The following is a 19285-nucleotide window of genomic DNA, read 5'->3' on the forward strand; positions in this document are numbered from 1 at the left end:
AGGTTACTGAAGTCTCTTGTAAGGAAGTCCAAATCTCTCATTCGACTTTTTTCCTTTTTGTCATTAGAGACCACCTCCATGGTTTTGTTGAATTTATTGATGGATTCAACAAGATCGGCGATGTTTACGGCCCCACCCTCAGCCGGTTTTTTCCCCTTGGCGTCCCTTCCCAATGGCCGCCTCCTCGGCGGTGAAGACGTTTCCTCCCCCGCAATCTTTAGGTCGAATCCAACGCGGCAATCCGACCCGGCGGAAGTGCTATACGCTCCAGACGAACTAGTTTTAGTCCGTTTCGGCCCTACTTCCGCATCAAGGTCCGGCGCCACCAGCTCAACCCACTTGGAACACCTTTTCAACCTCTCCCACAACTTTAAATTGTCCCACGTCTTCACCATCCCATACCTACGCAAACACTCCTGCCTCCACTCTTCGACCGTGAAATTGTAAACCGCCAAATCATCACTGCCACTTGGTCTCATACGACCGGCGTTCCTGTTGAAAAGATTAGTAAACAAGCCGACAAATTTTCTGATTTCGGACCACCGACCCGAAATCATATCGGCGTTTCGCTCTGTACTCCCAACGAGCGTATAGAACGTCTCCCTAACCTTTGTCCAAAAAATCTTGCTTTTTTGGTAGTCGGCTGCAAAATGAATAATTAAATTAGATTTCCAGTTAACTTTTTTATTTAACTTTTTTATTAAAAATCATTTTTAAAAACGTTAAAACAATTACCGCAACGCCGATCCTCAGAAATGACTATCCAAGCCCGACACAAGGCTTCCTTCTCATCCGATGACCACGGAGTGGTTTTCCGTTTCGTCCTCGGAGTCGAAGCCGGTCCCGGCCCATCCGTTGCAAGTTGTTTTTTCCGGTGGACGCGTCTTCTTGCTCCCGTAGCATCATCGTGTGATTCTTGTGTCTCTGGAACAACAAAGTTAGGAGACGGTTGTATGTTGGATGGTTGAAAGCCGGATGTTTCTTGCGGCCCCGAATAAAACATCGGTTGGTCTGGTGACGACCATAAATCGTCGTCAATATAATTTGAATCTAGGTTTGGGTACCAATTTCCAGACATTTTTGGGTATTATATAGGAGTTTGGGATATTTTATAGGAGTTTGTAAGGTGAAATTGTGTTTTGATATGGTTGAAATGGGAGTAATTTGGGGTATTATATAGAGGTTTTTAAGGGTTTTTTTTTATTAATTCCGAGCTCAACGGCTCTTTTGGGCATCCACACCAGCTTTTTCTCTCTCTTCTTCCGCGACCACACTCACGCCTGCCTGGGGGCTCGCGCTCAAGCCCCGTTCGCGCCCCGGTTCGCGCCCCGGTGGTGTGGGGTTAGCGCCTGGGGGCGCGAGCGGAGGGGCTCTCGCGCCCAGGTTAGCGCCCCACACCCCTCAGCCTAACATGTAACGCCTCCTCATCCCTCTGATGATATAAAAGATTCCTTAAATCAAAACCAAACACCAGTTAGTTGCTGGTTCCTCGTTTGATCTGTTGTGTCAGTTAATTTGTTGTTGTTTGAGGATTATTGAAGAATAAATGGCCCCACAAAACGTTGGAATCCTCGCCATTGAAATCTACTTCCCTCCTACTTGTATTCAACAGGTACGATGACACGGAGTTCAAACATGTTTCGTGTAATACGTCGATATGTTTTTTTCTTTTTAGTTTTTTAAATAAAAATATGGAATGTTATGATTTGATTTTAGACTTTTTATAAACTTTTGGCAACTTTTGTTTCGATACTTATTTGGTATTTATCGTGTCAATAAACAGGTTTGTGTTCGTGTTTAAAATAATGACCCTGTGTTGTGTTATTGGAGAAATTATTGTTTAGCACTACTGGTAATTGCGTCTGACGCCCTATGTGTTACTGGAACGGATTGAATTCATTATTGTATAAGTGTGATCGTGTAAATGATGTTTGTATAACGATGGAAAACGGAATAATAATGGATTTGTCTTGTTATTGGAGAATTTATTGTTTGTGTTTGGATTTAGATTAAGTGTGACACATATGAATAAAGTTTGGTGGTTAATTTAGGGGCATTTTTAAGGACTCGTTTTGTTTATTATTTACTAATATATATACATTTTAATTATTTTTAGAAAAAATCTTAAACAAGCCTAAGCTCGGCTCGTTTGCGCCACTAGTTAATTAAGCATCATAAACATATTATATGAGACAAATGGTTATTAGTGGCTCAAGTTTGACTATATTGTATATGACATCTTAACAAATTTGATATTTGGATCCAAAAATTATATAAATCCATAATTTGAACCTTACTGAGCATTTTATATGTTTGTTTGCCTGTTATCTAAAATGTGGTGGTTAATATTTCTAGATGATATGCTCTGTTACTAGAAATGAGGTCTTAATTATTATTATATGGTTAATTAATTTACAGGATGTTTTAGAAAACTTTGATGGAGCAAGTAAAGGAAAGTACACCATCGGTCTCGGACAGGATTGCATGGCATTTTGTTCAGAGGTTGAAGATGTCATCTCTATGGGGTTCGTACTCGTTTTTTTCGTATCCATGTTTTTTTGCATACATAAAAAATGCATATTCTTCGGTTCGGTTTTGTTATTTTTTTCATAATTATCAGAAATAGATTTTTTTATTAATATTTAGTAACATGAATGTATATGTCACAACTACTGATGCAATGATTTTCAGACTGACAGCTGTCACTTCACTACTTGAGAAATACAAGATTGATCCAAAACGAATCGGACGGTTGGAAGTCGGTAGTGAAACTGTGATCGACAAGAGCAAATCCATCAAAACCTTTTAATGAAAATCTTTGAGGATTGTGGGAACACTGACATTGAAGGTGTTGACTCAACCAACGCGTGTTATGGTGGAACCGCAGCATTGTTTAACTGCGTGAATTGGGTGGAAAGTAGTTCATGGGACGGTCGATACGGGCTTGTTGTCTCCACTGACAGCGCAGTAAGTTTAAAATTTGTAAAAGATTTTTTTTTTTTTGTAAATGGTCAACTGCTAACTGAAAATCATGTTGACCAGGTTTACGCTGAGGGACCGGCTCGACTAACGGGTAGGGCAGGAGCGGTTGCTATGCTCATAGGCCCGGACGCACCTATTGCATTTGAAGGCAAGTTTAGGGCAAGTTATATGTCTCATGCTTATGACTTTTACAAGCCTGATCTTGCTAGTGAATATCCGGTATTATTTTTCTTTTTATCTAATTTTTTCGATAAAACGGTTAACCGAATTGACCCTGTTAAAGGAACGTGTAGTTCTAACAACCAAATGTTGTTTTTATAGGTTGTTGATGGGAAGCTGTCTCAAACATGTTATCTCATGGCACTTGATTCTTGCTACATGAGATACTGTCAAAAGTAAGTTTTTTTTATTTTTCCTCTCAATATACAAAATATATACATATGTACAAAACACACACAATGTATATTACAAGATGTTTGACCAAAATTTTGACCAATATAGGTATGAGAAATTGCAAGGCAAGCAATTCTCAATGGCTGATGCTGACTATTTTGTATTTCATAGTCCATATAACAAGGTTAACTATTCAACAATATTCTTAATAAATTTGCTAAAAAAAAAAAAAAAGCATCTACAACGTTTATTTGAAATTATGCAGCTTGTACAGAAGAGCTTTGCACGCTTGGTGTTCGATGATGTTGCTAGAAATTGCCAGGTGGTGACCGGATTTGCTAGATTATTATAGTTTAGTTTTTTTTTTCCGTAAGTTCCATTTACAGATGATTTCTTGTTATTTTCAGCTCTGTCGATGAATCTGCCAAAGAGAAGCTAGGCCCGTTTACGTCTTTAAAAGGTGACGAGAGCTACCAAAGCCGTGATCTCGAAAAGGTACATTTATTTTTTAATACCATTTTATAAAATTGTAAGGGGCATTTTGGTCATTCACACTTAGGACCAAAAGTGAAATATGAGCATACGACAGGGACCATTTATGTAATTTACGCTAAATTTAACGAACCGACCATCTACAGGCGTCCCAGCAAGTAGCAAAACCCGAGTATGACAAAAAGGTTCAACCGGGAACTTTGGTTCCCAAACAACTTGGAAACATGTACACCGCATCGTTATACGCTGCATTTGCTTCCCTCATTCACAACAAGTTTACCTCTCTGGTATATTACACTTTGACATATTTACCCTTATAAAAAATCTCTATTTACTGACTCTCAACCACTAATATTAGGACGGGAAACGTGTAATGATGTTCTCATACTGGAGAGGTAGGTCCCAGCAGAGCCCAGTTGGACCCGCAAGACTCACCTTTAAGAGGGACGTCTGCGCAGAAACCAACTGGGTCCGCAGGACCCACCATGCTCAGAGACGTGACGTCCTTACGCGCAGTACGCAAGCTGTTCCCGCAAGAAAAGCCTCCCAATGGTGAAGTACTCTGCCTGTTCCCGCAGCTGCGGATACAAGCCATCAGGGAAGGCTACCTGCGCAGCAAAGCTACACGCACAAGGCACTTAACTCTAAAATAATTCAGTAATGTCACCTGAAGAAGGAGTGAGCAAGCCGGGAACACTCCCGCACAAAGCCGGGAGAACTCCCGCCCAAATGAGCCAGTCCGTATGATACTGGAGGATCTTTTGTACTGTACCTGACGAGGTATGGACAAAAGATCTGACCAAGGATACGACAGCTCACTGACAACAGTATGACGAGCAGCACGCTCTTGTACTGTATGTCACTATTAGCCGCTGCCTACTCACCAACCTGTCGGAGGACATGCATGGCATGGCCTGCAGTTGGTGGAACAGGAATAGTACACAGCCGGCCTGGTCACTATCAGCCGCTGCCTATCCACCAACCACCAGCATGGCATGTGCGTAGCCCACAGTTGGCAGAACAGGAACACTATTCAGCCTGCTGTACCTGCTTGGAAACCTACCTTCGGCTATAAATACTCCAACACCTTGGAATGGTATCATCTTATCTCATATCTCATATCTTGATATATTACCTGATTTCTGCTCTAGTCATTCTCTTAATATACACTTATATTCAAGAGCAATCTAGTCTGATTCTCACGCCGGAGGGTGGTCACAAGGAGGTACCCCCCCCTTCTCAGTGACGAGCTCACGGTGTCTGTTTTGCAGGTTATCAGAAGAACCATCTTCGCCGGATCTAACCCCTCGTGGGAAACATCTATTTAACCCCCAGATTATCCGTAATCTGCCCGGGGTCAATTAGTGTTTCTTCATTGGCGCCATCCGTGCATAAAAGCTAGAACTACTTTTTCAGTTTTTTCAAACTTCTGGAAAGATGGTTAAGGTTACTCCGTTGCCAAGGCCAACGAGTGACCAAGAAACACCGGTAACCACAACCCCAGCTACTGGGGGGGAATACCGGCGACTACACAGTTTCTACGAACACTACCCCGGTTACCCAAGCCGGGGCAAGTGCAGTAAATTTTACGAACACTACCCCAGTTACCCGAGCTGGGGCAAGTGCAGTAAATAATCTTTCACTGGGATTCACCGATACCGAGTTAGAGAGACAACGAACGAGGCTCCCCCGCCAAACACTCGATGAAGTTAAAGCGTGGGCGGAAGTACGTCAAAAAGAATTCCAAGCTGAGTTGGATGAACGCTTACGTTCACTCCAACAGGCTGATGAATTCGGAGAGTACTTGGACGATGATTCGGAGGAATCCGATAGTGACGCAAACCCTCGTCATAGGGCGAAAGGGAAGCGTAAGGAAACGGACTCCCAGCCGAGAAGGCATTTTGGAGAAACCTTCAAACCAAAAAACGCGGGTGGAAACCCACGTGACTTCTCCAAAACATTTAGACCAACTGCTGCAAAAGCGGGAACGTCCAAATTTGCAAGGGACATTGCGGAAGCAATCGCCCCGAAAAGTGCCAAACAGATGTCAAACATCGGCACCTATGATGGTATATCTGACCCAGATGATCATTTGAACAGATTCATAGCGGGGGCAACCGTCAGCAACTAGACGGAACCCACGTGGTGTTATATGTTCCAGATGACGCTGGTTGGAGCAGCCAGAGCGTGGTTCGACCGCCTACCGGTCCACCACATCTACGATTGGGCAGACTTCCAACAGAAGTTTAGCCAACACTTCAGCCAACAAAGAAAGTATACCGAAGAGCAATGGACAATCCTCAATTGCATTCGAGAGGAAGATGAATCTTTGCCAGACTTCATCACTCGCTTCAACTCAAAGAAGCTAAGTCTGGGTAATATTAGCGAAGATCTTGTTCGCGCTGCTTTCATCCAGGGCGCGAATGACCTAGAGCTCATCCGCACCTTAACGGGTAAAGATGGCATGCCATCCACATGGGATGCCATCAAGACAGCAGCTAAACGTTTTGCGGAAACGGAAAAGCAACTGGGTAGAGATCTCCCCCAGAGCACAAACCTCTACACCCAGAAAACAAGATAAGACAACGTCCTTACCGCCCGACTAAACAAAAAGCGGAAGCTAGGCATTTGGCAGTCAAGGGTAAACTTTGACACCCCATCCGGCTTGCAACATCGGTTAGGCGGAAGGGATAACGTACAGTCGAGCCAGAACTCCAGATGGACGCCACTCACCAAAAGCGTCACCGAAATATTCGCCACTGAGAAGCTCCCATGGCCAAAGGCTCCAATAATCCGACATCGTCACAATGCTGATCGGAGCAAATACTGTGACTTTCACAGGACAAAAGGCCACAACACTGAAGAATGCACAGACTTGAAGGACAGCGTCGAAGCATTTGTCAGAGATGGGACGCTCGCGCACCTCGTGGCGTAACGAACGCTGAGCAGGCTGATGCGTGTAGAACCCCAGTTGGGGAAAACACGAATAAAACTACAGCTTCAATGTTGGAGACTACATACTGCGTAAACAACGAGATTCCGAACCAAGTGCATATCGGCTCGAAAGGCTCGATGACACTCCCAAGAACATGGAAGGGAGCTCAACTACACAGTCTGCATGTAGATCAATTCCAAACTTGTAAAAGAAAAGGCCCAGAGCCACTTCTAATGAAAATGATTCTCCTTATCACATTGACGCTGATGGTCTTACATTTATACTTATGAACTTTCCACACTGATATGCCGGTCTTCACCGCATACATAAGTGGGGAAAGAAGTCGTTGCGTGCGGAAGGCGGCAAAAACCCGTATAAACACAAAAAACAGCAAACCATCACGCAGGTCAGTCATAGGTAAAGTTTGGTCATCCCACTAAATGAAAGTGCCGGTCTTACCCGCACAAATCATGATAGAGGAAACCGAACTAACCTATTGACAACCACGCGTCGAACGGTTAATTTATTCAACACTGATATGCCGGTTTTCACCGCATAAATAAGTGTAAAGAAATCGTTGCATGTGGACGGCGGCAAAACCCGCGTAAACACAATAAACGGAAAACCTTCACGCAGGTCAGTTATAGGTAAAGTTTGGTGATCCCACTAAATGAAAGTGCCGGTCCTAACCGCACAAATCATGATAGAAGAAACCGAACTAACCTATTGACAACCGCGCGTCGAATGGTTAACTTATTCAAAATACTTAGAAAATTTCTAATGGAAGGATGAGGAAAACCTCCACGCAGGACAGATATAGGTGAAGTTTAGCCATCCGACCAAGTGCAAGTGACGGTCTTACCCGCACAATCACGAAGGAGGAAGTAAAACTTTAACCTATTATCTACCACGTTCAAAGGTTAACTTATTCAAAACACTTAGAAAATTTCTAACGAAAAGATGAGGAAAACCTCCACGCAGGTCAGATATAAGTAAAGTTTGGCCATCCTAAGTGCAAGTGACGGTCTTACCCGCACAATCACGAAGTAGGAAGCAAAACTTCAACCTATTATCTACCACGTTCAAAGGTTAACTTATTCAGAACACTTGGAAAGTTGCTAATTTAAACTAAAGTATGCATGAGCAAGTCATATAACGTTTATAAAGCAAGTCATCCACTGAAAGTAGCGGTCCTACCCGCACAAAGATTTGTATTCCATAATAATTCAAAGTATTACAAGAATGGCCGGGTAACTACCCGCCTACATGAATATAAATCTATACAATGTAAACCTATCCTAACAGTGGGAAGGGATCTTAAGGTTCAAGCTTCAGGACCACTCCCTCCAAACCCACTTGTACTCGCACAATCAGATGGCTGTGGCGGTTCAAGGAAGGTCTTTAGAATGGTTAGCCCATCATCAGTAGCAGCAACTTCGTTTACCTTCTCCACCACTGGATGCGGGAAGGCAGCATACTGGTTCACTGCTTGGTCATAAGCAGCTTCAGTATCCACATCATATGAAGGGAAATTGGAAGGCGGGATGCCCTTCTCAACGAACCCTAGACCAAGCAGGAAGCCAGCCTTTTCCCCATCCTCATGAGAAGCGTTGAGGGCTGCGCTCATGGCATCGTCGTATGATGTGTCCATGAAGACCCGATGCACAACCTACAAGAAAAAATACAAGTATCAAAACCTTTTCTATGTACAAAGAAAAGCGTAAAGATATTATGAAATTACGCATACCTGAGACAACGCTTCTCGAAGAAGCCATTCCTTGGCAACCAGAGCCTCCTGGAGGGCAGCTTGAGCTTGGTTACGGGCGCGTTCGGCTTCACTTTTGTTAAGGTTGGCAAGCAACACTTCCTTAGCAGCAGCCTCTTCAACACCCTTTAGCTTTCGCTCAGTGTGGTCAAGCACGCCCCTCTGGTCCAAGATCTCTTGGAGCTTCTTGGCGTCTTCCATAGCCAAGGCATCATGAGCCTGCTGGAGCCTCTCTAGCTTGGCTTTAAGCTCCTCATTCTCAAGAGGCTCAGCAACAGCTTCAGCCTTGGTGGCCCTCTCAGTTGCGTTCCGTGCAGTTTCCTTAGCCAGCCGAAGCTGTTCGTTAACAGCTTGGGCAGCCTTGGAACGGGCCTCAAGACGGGCCTGAACTTCAACTTCAAGGGCCTGGAAGGCCTTCTCCTTTTCCGCAGCCACTGCGGCAAGCCTCTTGTTCTCCTCCCGGATGGCCCGCACCTGAGCCACTTCCAGGCTACGCGCCGTCTTTAACTTGTCGTTTTCACGACAAAGTAACTCGACGCGCGGCTGCATCCGGGCAAGGAGAATCCGCAGTTCATTCGACAGCCTACCCTCCTGGTAGCTGGACATGGCTTCCCCCAGCGCACCGGCGGGGGCGGCGTGGCGCGCCCATTCGACGCATTCTACAGGCGTCCGAAGGGTTGTTCCTCGGCGGATGTTCCATCGTGGAACATACACTTCATTGGAATCCGACACTGCAAAAGCAAAAAGCAGTTAGGAAAAGATGATATATATATATATATATATAAAATAAAGGCCAAAATAACCCTACGCACCTGTAGGGTCGACGACAGGCCTGTAGCCGCAAAACCCATCACCCGAACCTAACGGATATCCATCCAAGAGGTCAGGCAGATGGGAAGGAGGCAGAGATTGGCTTGACGCCCCAACCCCGGACATACCTGAAGGACTGGCCGTAGTCGCCGGCGCCGGAGGAGGCATAGCGGAGGCCGCCGCGGTAGAAACCTGCGGAGGTGAACTCACCGGAGGTGAACTCACAACCGCGGCCGCGGCTGCGGAAGAATCCACAGAAACACTCACCGCCGGCTCAGTGAATGAATCAGTAAATATGGCACTGATAGCCGGCGGGGACGTCGTCACAGTTGGAACAGTTGGCTCAACCGGGTGAGCAACTGAACCAACTGAAGCAGGCGCAGTCGCCTGGGTCATCGCCTCAGGTAGGTTGACCAAACCTACCTTCATGGGTCCAGAACTGCTACCTCCCGCTCCACCCTGGAATGCGGTAGCATCCACGCATGCACAAAGAAGATATAAGTATAATTGTGGAAAGCTATGCAGTAAAAAGTAAAGGAAGATTATACTTACGGGTTTTCTTGAGCCTAAAGGTGCGAACAGGCGGGGACGAACCCGATGGAGCCGGCCTCTTCATACCGGTCACCGTCGTCGTCCTGGGCTGCTCGGAGATGACAGTCGTCTCAGCCTCCGGAGCAGTGGTCTCAACACCACCTGGGTTCCCCGCCGTCTCCTCGCTCTCGGTCTCCGAATTTGACCGGTTCCCCGGATCGGCAGTGGAGGCAACTTTCGCCTTCCCCTTCCCGCCGGAAGCCTTCTTTTTCCGCACCAACAAAGGACCATCTGCGGATTCCTCGTCAGAAGATGACAAGATTAGAGGAATTCCCGCAGAGGTTTGAGCATTGAGAGGGCGAGGGTCAAAAAGTTCTTTACCTGGCCGCCTGGCGCTCAGGATCTCGTGGCCTGGCGGGTAGACCTCCACGAACCGATCCGCCGTTTGCTCAAGGATGGGCAACTCGTTCTCATCTAGAGCACGAGTACCCATCCTAGCGGGACCATCACTCTCCCGCGGCTGCAGGAGAGACTGCAAGTCGTTTCCCTCTGTAAACAAAAAGAAAAAACGGTTAGAACAAAAACCCTAAATTAACGGATAATATGAAGCATACCGTAAGGGACAGAGTTCAAACCGTATTCGAGGACGATGGGAATCTGGGACGCCTCCTTCCACACCCGGCTCATCCCGAGCATCACCATCCCGGACTACGCAAAGCGGTACACCGGAGTCTGGATCCGGGAGATCTTGGCGAACCATCCCGCCTCCTGGTAGTTGAGGGCGTGAAGGGTGGGGAGTGCTCTCCCATTCTTAAACGTCATCGCAAGGGGGACGACGCGAGCGGAGATATAAAAAAACTCCCGCTTCCACGACCGAAGACTGCGCTCGGTAGCGCAGATCTTCAAACCCTTGATCCGATTGACCAAGGTGTACCACCCCTGGATGCACCTCCAGGAATAGAAGGTCATCAACCGATCAACGTGGGGCTCCACGCCCAGAATGAGGCACACCCACTCAAAGTGGCGGATCTTGGCGATCGCCATCGGGTGTACCTCCGTCAGATGCACACCGTGCCTCTCCAAGACACGGTATACAAACTTCGTCAATGGGAACCTGAGATTCCCATAAACGAAAAATGCAGCGTACACCCCTATCTTGCCCTTGGGGGCATCGTACACCGTCTGGTGTGGCTCCGGAAACTCAGGCTCCAACGGCTCGAGCATGAACTTCCGGACGACGTACTGATAGAGGTCGGCCAGAAGAGCACACTGGCACTCGCCAGCAGTACTCTTGTCATCATTATCGGAAGTGGACGACGGATTCTCGACGAACACGTCAAACTCCTCGGCAAAAGAAAACATTCTGGAAGGATGAAAGGCAACGATTTCAGAGAATATTCGCCGGAAATCGCTTAGAAGGAGAAGATAGAAGTGAAAGTGTGGATTACAAAGGACCCTCTCCCCCTTTATATACTCATCGCAATAAATGCGATGAATTTAATGCGGAAGAGAGAGAAATCACAGGTGCAATGAAACTATGACACGTGGCAAAGACCAAGCTGGCAACAGCTGTCGAAAGGACGCATGCCATAAATTTCGCGGCCACGCGCCCGAAAACTCGCGCCCACGCGCCTGAAAAAGCGTCTGGAATGACCATGTACTGTCACGTCGCCATAACTTCCTGCACGTCCTGACACTGTCAGAAGAAACCGTCGGACGACGTTTCAACAGTTGGGACTGTTCTTATCCTTTCACCAACTCTTCGAATTTCAAAAAGATTCAAAAGTAAGCGGGAATATACCCCTTACCTTGGCAACCAAGTAATTATAAGACAGGTGCGAGTACAGTGTTAAGGCAAAACCCTTCACATACTTAGCACCTGCAAGGAATTGAAGCCAAGAATACCTCGGCAACCAAGTAACCATAAGACGGGTGCGAGTACAGTGTCAAGGCAAAACCCTTCACATACTAGGCACCCGCAGGGAATTGAAGCCAGGAATACCTTGGAAGTAAAGTAACTATAAGACGAGTGCGGGTACAGTGTCAAGGCGAAACCCTTCACATACCTAGCACTCCGCAGGGAATTGAAACCAAGAAGGATCTTCTGGGCTATGCTTGCGGAAACGGGAATAACATCCCCGCATAGCGGGAACGTCGAGAACTAGATTGTTTGAAGCTCCAAGATGGAATTGGTTGTTTAAACATAATTGATCACTATGTTCATAACTACCAAAACCTCATGGAGAATCTACACAAGTGGAACTCAACGCTCCTGACTTGCGAGGAGGTTACAGACCTACCCGCATCATACCCAAAGATCAAGCAGAAAAGTCGGGAATTTCTGCACGTGACATTAGGACTTCCGCGGGAAGAATCCCCATGGAAAACCTTAAAACTAAACCCTTTTCAAAACCCTTTGCTTAAGTCCAAAAGTTCACCTCACTTATTAAATTCATGAGAAGAACATTGGACTGGGGGGACTTGAAGAGGTAGGTCCCAGCAGAGCCCAGTTGGACCCGCAAGACTCACCTTTAAGAGGGACGTCTGCGCAGAAACCAACTGGGTCCGCAGGACCCACCATGCTCAGAGACGTGACGTCCTTACGCGCAGTACGCAAGCTGTTCCCGCAAGAAAAGCCTCCCAATGGTGAAGTACTCTGCCTGTTCCCGCAGCTGCGGATACAAGCCATCAGGGAAGGCTACCTGCGCAGCAAAGCTACACGCACAAGGCACTTAACTCTAAAATAATTCAGTAATGTCACCTGAAGAAGGAGTGAGCAAGCCGGGAACACTCCCGCACAAAGCCGGGAGAACTCCCGCCCAAATGAGCCAGTCCGTATGATACTGGAGGATCTTTTGTACTGTACCTGACGAGGTATGGACAAAAGATCTGACCAAGGATACGACAGCTCACTGACAACAGTATGACGAGCAGCACGCTCTTGTACTGTATGTCACTATTAGCCGCTGCCTACTCACCAACCTGTCGGAGGACGTGCATGGCATGGCCTGCAGTTGGTGGAACAGGAATAGTACACAGCCGGCCTGGTCACTATCAGCCGCTGCCTATCCACCAACCACTAGCATGGCATGTGCGTAGCCCACAGTTGGCAGAACAGGAACACTATTCAGCCGGCTGTACCTGCTTGGAAACCTACCTTCGGCTATAAATACTCCAACACCTTGGAATGGTATCATCTTATCTCATATCTCTTATCTCATATCTCATATCTTGATATATTACCTGATATCTGCTCTAGTCATTCTCTTAATATACACTTATATTCAAGAGCAATCTAGTCTGATTCTCACGCCGGAGGGTGGTCACAAGGAGGTACCCCCCCCCTTCTCAGTGACGAGCTCACGGTGTCTGTTTTGCAGGTTATCAGAAGTACCATCTTCGCCGGATCTAACCCCTCGTGGGAAACATCTATTTAACCCCCAGATTATCCGTAATCTGCCCGGGGTCAATTAGTGTTTCTTCACATACGGAAGTGGATTAACCGCCACAATGTTTTCACTATATCTTACCGAAGGAAAATCGCCTTTTAGTTTGTCAAACATTGCAAAGGTCATGAATATTGAACATAAGTTGAAGACAAGAACCGAGGTATTTGTTTGGTAACGGTCATATTTGATACATTATTAAATTAACGTGCTAACTGTGGGAATTAAGTAGTGTAATTATATATACAACATAGCGTAATTATAGTGTAGTGTAATTACAGCACGATATAATTGCATAATTACGCTACTTGTATATATAATTACACTGCTTGATTCTCACAGTTAGCACGTTTTTTTAGTTTATACGTTAACTTTCTCCATTAACTATATTTATGTAGTTTGAGCCTGAAAAGTTTGTGGAGCTAATGCACGTGATGGAGCATAGATACGGTGGTAAGGATTATGTGACGAGTAAGGATACGAGTCAACTCGCTCCAGGCACGTACTATCTCACACACGTTGACTCAAAGTACAGGAGATATTATGCGAAAAAGGAGGAGATTAAGGTGGTCAATGGTCATTGAAGGTAGTGAGTCAGCTCATTGTGATGAGGTTACAAGTATGAAGTATGTTATGGTTTTGGTTAGATGTGATTTGTTGTGTTACTTGTTTGTAAGTGTTGATGTATTTTTAATTAATTTATTAATAAGAGTATTGTTATGCATCGTTGTTCGTGAAATCGTATGGGTTGGTGGGGTTTAGATGAACGAGTTAAATTGATGATTTTGAATGTTAATCATATACTTATCCGTGTTAAAGATGTTAACTATAATATGGCTTTTCGTAAAACTTGTAATTCATTTACCTAAACCAGCCAAAGGGGCGCAAAAGGGGTTGGGTTGTATAGGAGTTGTGATCAAGCTGTAGACGGGTTTGCGGGTTACAACTGATTTAAAAGTACTGTAATAATGGGTTGGCATTGTAAAGAATATGTATATTTTTATTCGAATTATAAACAGGTTGGTGAATTGTTTAATAAAAAGAGATATAAATAAATTAAATATAAAAAGACAAGGTTAATGAAGTTATTAAATTTGATGGTCCTGACCAAGATTGGATCTAAGATTTGTCATGTGCTTAAGGACATTTGTTCTATAAAATAGAGTATAACTTTTATTAATAAATAATGAAAATCGTAAATATAATATTAATTTATATAAAACGAGAAACAAAACCGTATATTATAAAAAAATAAAATTAAACACTGTTATGATTTGGAAAACGTAAGAATTAATGAACAATAAACGAATTGTTCAAAAATTCTGCAAACGTTATTAAAACATATTGTTGAATACGTTATATGCATCGCGCGGAATGGTTTAAAAAACTTTAGTGTAGACTAAAAAAATCCAACACTAATGATCAAACAGGAAAGTTTTGAACCATAATTCTTACATGATCATTGGTCAAGATATGATTTTTATTTAACAAAAAATATATAAATAAAAAAAATAAATAAAAAGATCAGGATGAAACCATAACTAGTTTTCCAATTCAAAATAAATAAAGTTTTAAGTTTAATCATTTTATTTAGCAATGCCAACTACCACATATCACATGATATATTCTATACCCTATGAATCACGGTTGGCCCGGAGGGTGTACGAGCTGCACCGTCAATCGACGCATGTAATTTTTGAGGGCCAAGACTTTAACATACATAAACACACACACTAACTTTTAGCCTTCCGTATTACAATTTTTTTTGGCACTTGTCATTTCTATTACTGTGAAATATTTGGATTTTAATTTAATTTAAGGAAGTTTGTCATATTCATTCAGAATTTATATACTTGGACATATTTTGATCCATTTATGTTTCGTTTATGTTCATTTTTGGATGAAACATTGAAAGAATACTTTACTTAATGCTTTATATTTGTTCGTTTGTGTTCATTTATATCCGTTTGTGTTTGTTTACGTTTGTTCATATATGTTCGCTCACGCTTGTTGTTAGATTTTAAATGAACAAACATAAACGGACACAAACATGTTGATGTTTTAAACAACCTAACATGAACACAAATATTTGTTCAGTCTGTATTCATGTATAATCAATAATCTAAAGCATAACATTATAATAATGCAGTATAAGAAGATGTCTAATAAGTGAAGACCAGTCTAATAACATACTAATTTGTGAACAATAATAGTGTCATGTAATCAATTTCAAAAAAGTGAATCAGTATATGTAGTGTCATTTTTTAGATTTTTTCATTGCCATCTAAAAGTCAGTTGTTATTATTAAAGTAATGATGCGTTTTATCTAGGGGTGCAAATGAACCGACTCGAGCCCGAGCTTGACTAGGCTCGAGCTCGGCTCGTTTCGAGCTCTATTTTCAAAGCTCGAGTTCAGCTCGTGAGTAGATTCTCAAGCTCGAGCTCGGTTCGGGCTCAACTTGTTTACTATTTATTAATTTATTTTTTTATATTTATAATTATTTATATATATATTTTTTTCAATTATAATTTTATGTATAGAATAATGTGTATTATTTAGTTATTTTTTCATAACATTATATATATTAAAATCAATATTATTAAAAATATATTAAAAAATTATATAAATTACAGACTCATTTAGGCTTGTGAGTATCAATATTATTAAAAATATATTAAAAAATTATATAAATTACAGACTCATTTAGGCTTGCGAGTAGCCGATCTCAAGTAAGTCGTTTGTAGAATTAATATTAGCGTCTAAATAAAACTTTGTCAATTGTTTATATGTTATGCATTTTTTATAGAGGCATAATTAGTCTAAACCATGAAACCAAACCGCTAGTAATGGTCTGATTTCGGTTTACGATTATCAAAACCATTGTTAACGATTCAACTCACGGTTTGACCTAAAACCCGTCAAAACTGGACCATGAACACCCCTATCTGATAGTAACAGCGCAACACATCGGATATTTTTTGATGAACAATCTTACTAATATATTAAAGCAAGATGATTCTCTCCACATGTCCTTATTCTAGCCTATCCACATAGGATTCCATGTAATCACATTTCCATATCAATAATTTCCACATATTCACAATTATTTTTAATCCACTAAATTAAAATAAGCATTCCAATTTAATTCAATTAATTCTACAATTAAATCTATGTATTTAAATTAATGCAATTAACTCCATGATTAAGTCTATTTATTCTAATTAATAACCATCTTGTCAATGATTTAGTTTACTCTTGAGGAAAGAAGAAGAGCGGGTGAATGGTGATCAAACCGAATGTTCTTTAAGTTTTATTTATTTATTTATTAAGAAATGACATGAAAAATGCTATAAAAATATAGATATCTCTGAAAATTATTTATAAAAAGCACTCTAAAAAAAGAAAAAAACGTTCTTTAGAACAATTAGGAACATTTAAAAAAATTAAATAAAACTGTTTACAAAGAGATTTTCGAAAACCTAATATGATACAGTTTGAAGTTGGTATGTATTTGTAAACTTAGTTTTCAATTAATATTATAAAATCTTTTACTAATATGTGTTTTTTATTTTTTTTCAGGTCTAATGGTTCATTTATGTTATATTATTTCTTATTCATTGAATTGTTTATTTATAAAGTATTTTCTTTTTATGTTATAGATATAGTTTAACATCTTTTGTAATATCTTAGGGTAAAAAACTTATGTCAAATATTTGTGTTGACTGAATGCGTAGTTTATATTTTATATTTTTGTTGATATGTTTTCCATCCGTGTGTAACACAGGTTATTATCCTAGTTATACAGTAATATAGATATAGTTTCGGTAAAAGAGCCCGAGTTAAATGACGCGGTCAATTGGTCGAACTGGTCGTTAATATAACGAACTACAAAACAAAAGGTTAACCAGCCGTACACGTTGCTCTCAGCCGCCTAATAATAATATCTTTTAGTATTATGTTTGAATAGTTGAGTGAGCAGAGCCAAAACCATTTGCACCATGCATCAGTATTCAGTGAGCAACCAAGTTACTTCCTTGGCCATCCTTCTCCTGCATTTCACCTTCAAAGGTCCAATTTTGTGGTCTGCCCACCAACTGTTTGATAAAATGTCTCAACTAAGTCAAGTTTTTGAAAAACTTGATTTTAAACAATCTTGTCAATTGGGTATTCATTATTCATCAGGGGTCTTTGATATCTCCTATCGGGTTCGATTTATTGAGTTTGATTCGGCTTTTCTGGTGCAGTTTTGTAAGATTTTAATCTGCCCACCAACTGTTTGATAAAATGCCTCAATGAAGTCAAGATTTTTTAAAGCTTGATTCTAACCAGTTTTGTGTATTGGATATTGATCAGGGGTTTTTGATCTTGTTATGATATGGCTGAAGTAGGGTATGATGGATCACAACATGGGCAAAGTGTGCAAGTTCTTCCATTCAAGACCTCCAATGCATATCTTAAAGTTTTATTACTTCATGGGAATTTGGATATTTGGGTGAAAGAGGCGAAAAGCCTGCCAAACATGGACGTGCATCACCACAGATTAGGTCATGTGTTTGGTAGAATGGGTGGACGGAAGAACAAGACAGAGGAGGGTAAGCCTGTAAAGGATACAAGTGACCCTTATGTGACGGTTTCGATCGCTAATGCTGCGATCGCACGAACCTTTGTTATAAGTAATAGTGAGAATCCGGTTTGGATGCAGCATTTTTATGTGCCTGTTGCGCATTATTCTGCTGAGGTGCAGTTTGTTGTAAAAGATAGTGATGTTGTAGGTTCACAAATCATAGGGGCGGTTGGCGTGCCGGTTGAGCAGTTGGTTTCCGGGTCACTTGTTGAAGGTACTTTCCTGGTTTTAAACGAAAGTGGCAAACCGTGTAAGCGTGACGCGGTGTTAACTTTATCGATTCAGTACACGCCCATGGCAAAAGTGCCACTTGATCATAACTTTAATGGTGTGTCGGGTACTTATTTTCCGCTTAGGAGAGGGGGTAAAGTGACACTTTATCAAGATGCTCATGTGGATGAGGGGCACCTTCCAAGTACGCATCTTGATAATGGTTTGAAGTATCAAAATGGTGATTGTTGGCATGATATTTGTGAGGCAAAAATTGTAACAGTTTTAATTGATAATATGTGGAGACCACATCAATGATATATTGCATTTGCAAGACTTTTAGGGCATTTTCGTCATTCGGCATGTTTTTAGACAAAATGGGTATATAGTTTTGGTCGAACCCGCAAACATGTATGGCTAAACGGGTCGTGTTCGTGTCAGCCCGACTGATTTGCATGTTGACCCGTTCAACCATTTTTTTTAAATGTGTTATATAATACCTTAAAACTATTTGGGCAATTTTATGCGAAAATTTAAATTTTTTAAAAGTGCCATAGCTTAAACATAACTTTTGTGCAGATATTCGGGTACAGGATGTCCCTATGGGCGGAGCATATTGGTGGACTTGAAAGCAGTTTTGAGACACCCGAGAGCCTCGAGTGTGTGAAACGGGTCAGATCACTGAGTGAACAAAACTGGAACCAGTATGCAGCCAATGAAGTGACCGACATGAAGGCTCACCTTCTCAAGTATCCAGTCGAAGTTGACCGAACTGGTCAGGTGAAGCCTCTTCATGGTTGCCCAAATTTCCCAGATATGGGTGGCAGCATTGTGGGCACTTCTGTTGCTATTCAAGAAAATCTCACTATTTGATTTAAATTTAAATTTAACTTTGAAAAACTCATATTTTTATGTTTTGTTATTTGGTATCCATGAATGCTCTATAGAAAAGATTTTGTTTGATAATTTTGATGATAATGATTATTAGCTGTTGTTGTGGGCAGTATAGTGTTTTTATATATTTATTTATTGTATTAAAAAGTTACATTATTTGATGTTGGTTTGTTCTTTTAGTAAATCTTTATTTTATTTGTTT

General features: G+C 42.1%; 2 pseudogenes across 1 annotated transcript; both read left to right on the forward strand.

Moving 5' to 3' along the window:
- Positions 1–1521: 1521 nt before the first annotated feature.
- Positions 1522–4266, forward strand: LOC143572344 (hydroxymethylglutaryl-CoA synthase-like; annotated as a pseudogene). Its single transcript, XR_013142244.1, has 10 exons — positions 1522–1612; positions 2419–2525; positions 2692–2967; positions 3043–3201; positions 3304–3377; positions 3484–3559; positions 3641–3693; positions 3780–3870; positions 4014–4154; positions 4226–4266. The product of XR_013142244.1 is annotated as a hydroxymethylglutaryl-CoA synthase-like (transcript).
- Positions 4267–17730: 13464 nt separating this feature from the next.
- On the forward strand, positions 17731–19062 carry LOC143572345 (phospholipase D gamma 1 pseudogene; annotated as a pseudogene).
- The last annotated feature ends 223 nt before the right edge of the window (positions 19063–19285 follow it).

This window comes from Bidens hawaiensis, unplaced genomic scaffold (assembly GCF_021521415.1).
Source record: "Bidens hawaiensis isolate Kalapana, Puna unplaced genomic scaffold, B.hawaiensis_p1.1 tig00025808_1, whole genome shotgun sequence".
NCBI classification, from domain to species: domain Eukaryota; kingdom Viridiplantae; phylum Streptophyta; class Magnoliopsida; order Asterales; family Asteraceae; genus Bidens; species Bidens hawaiensis.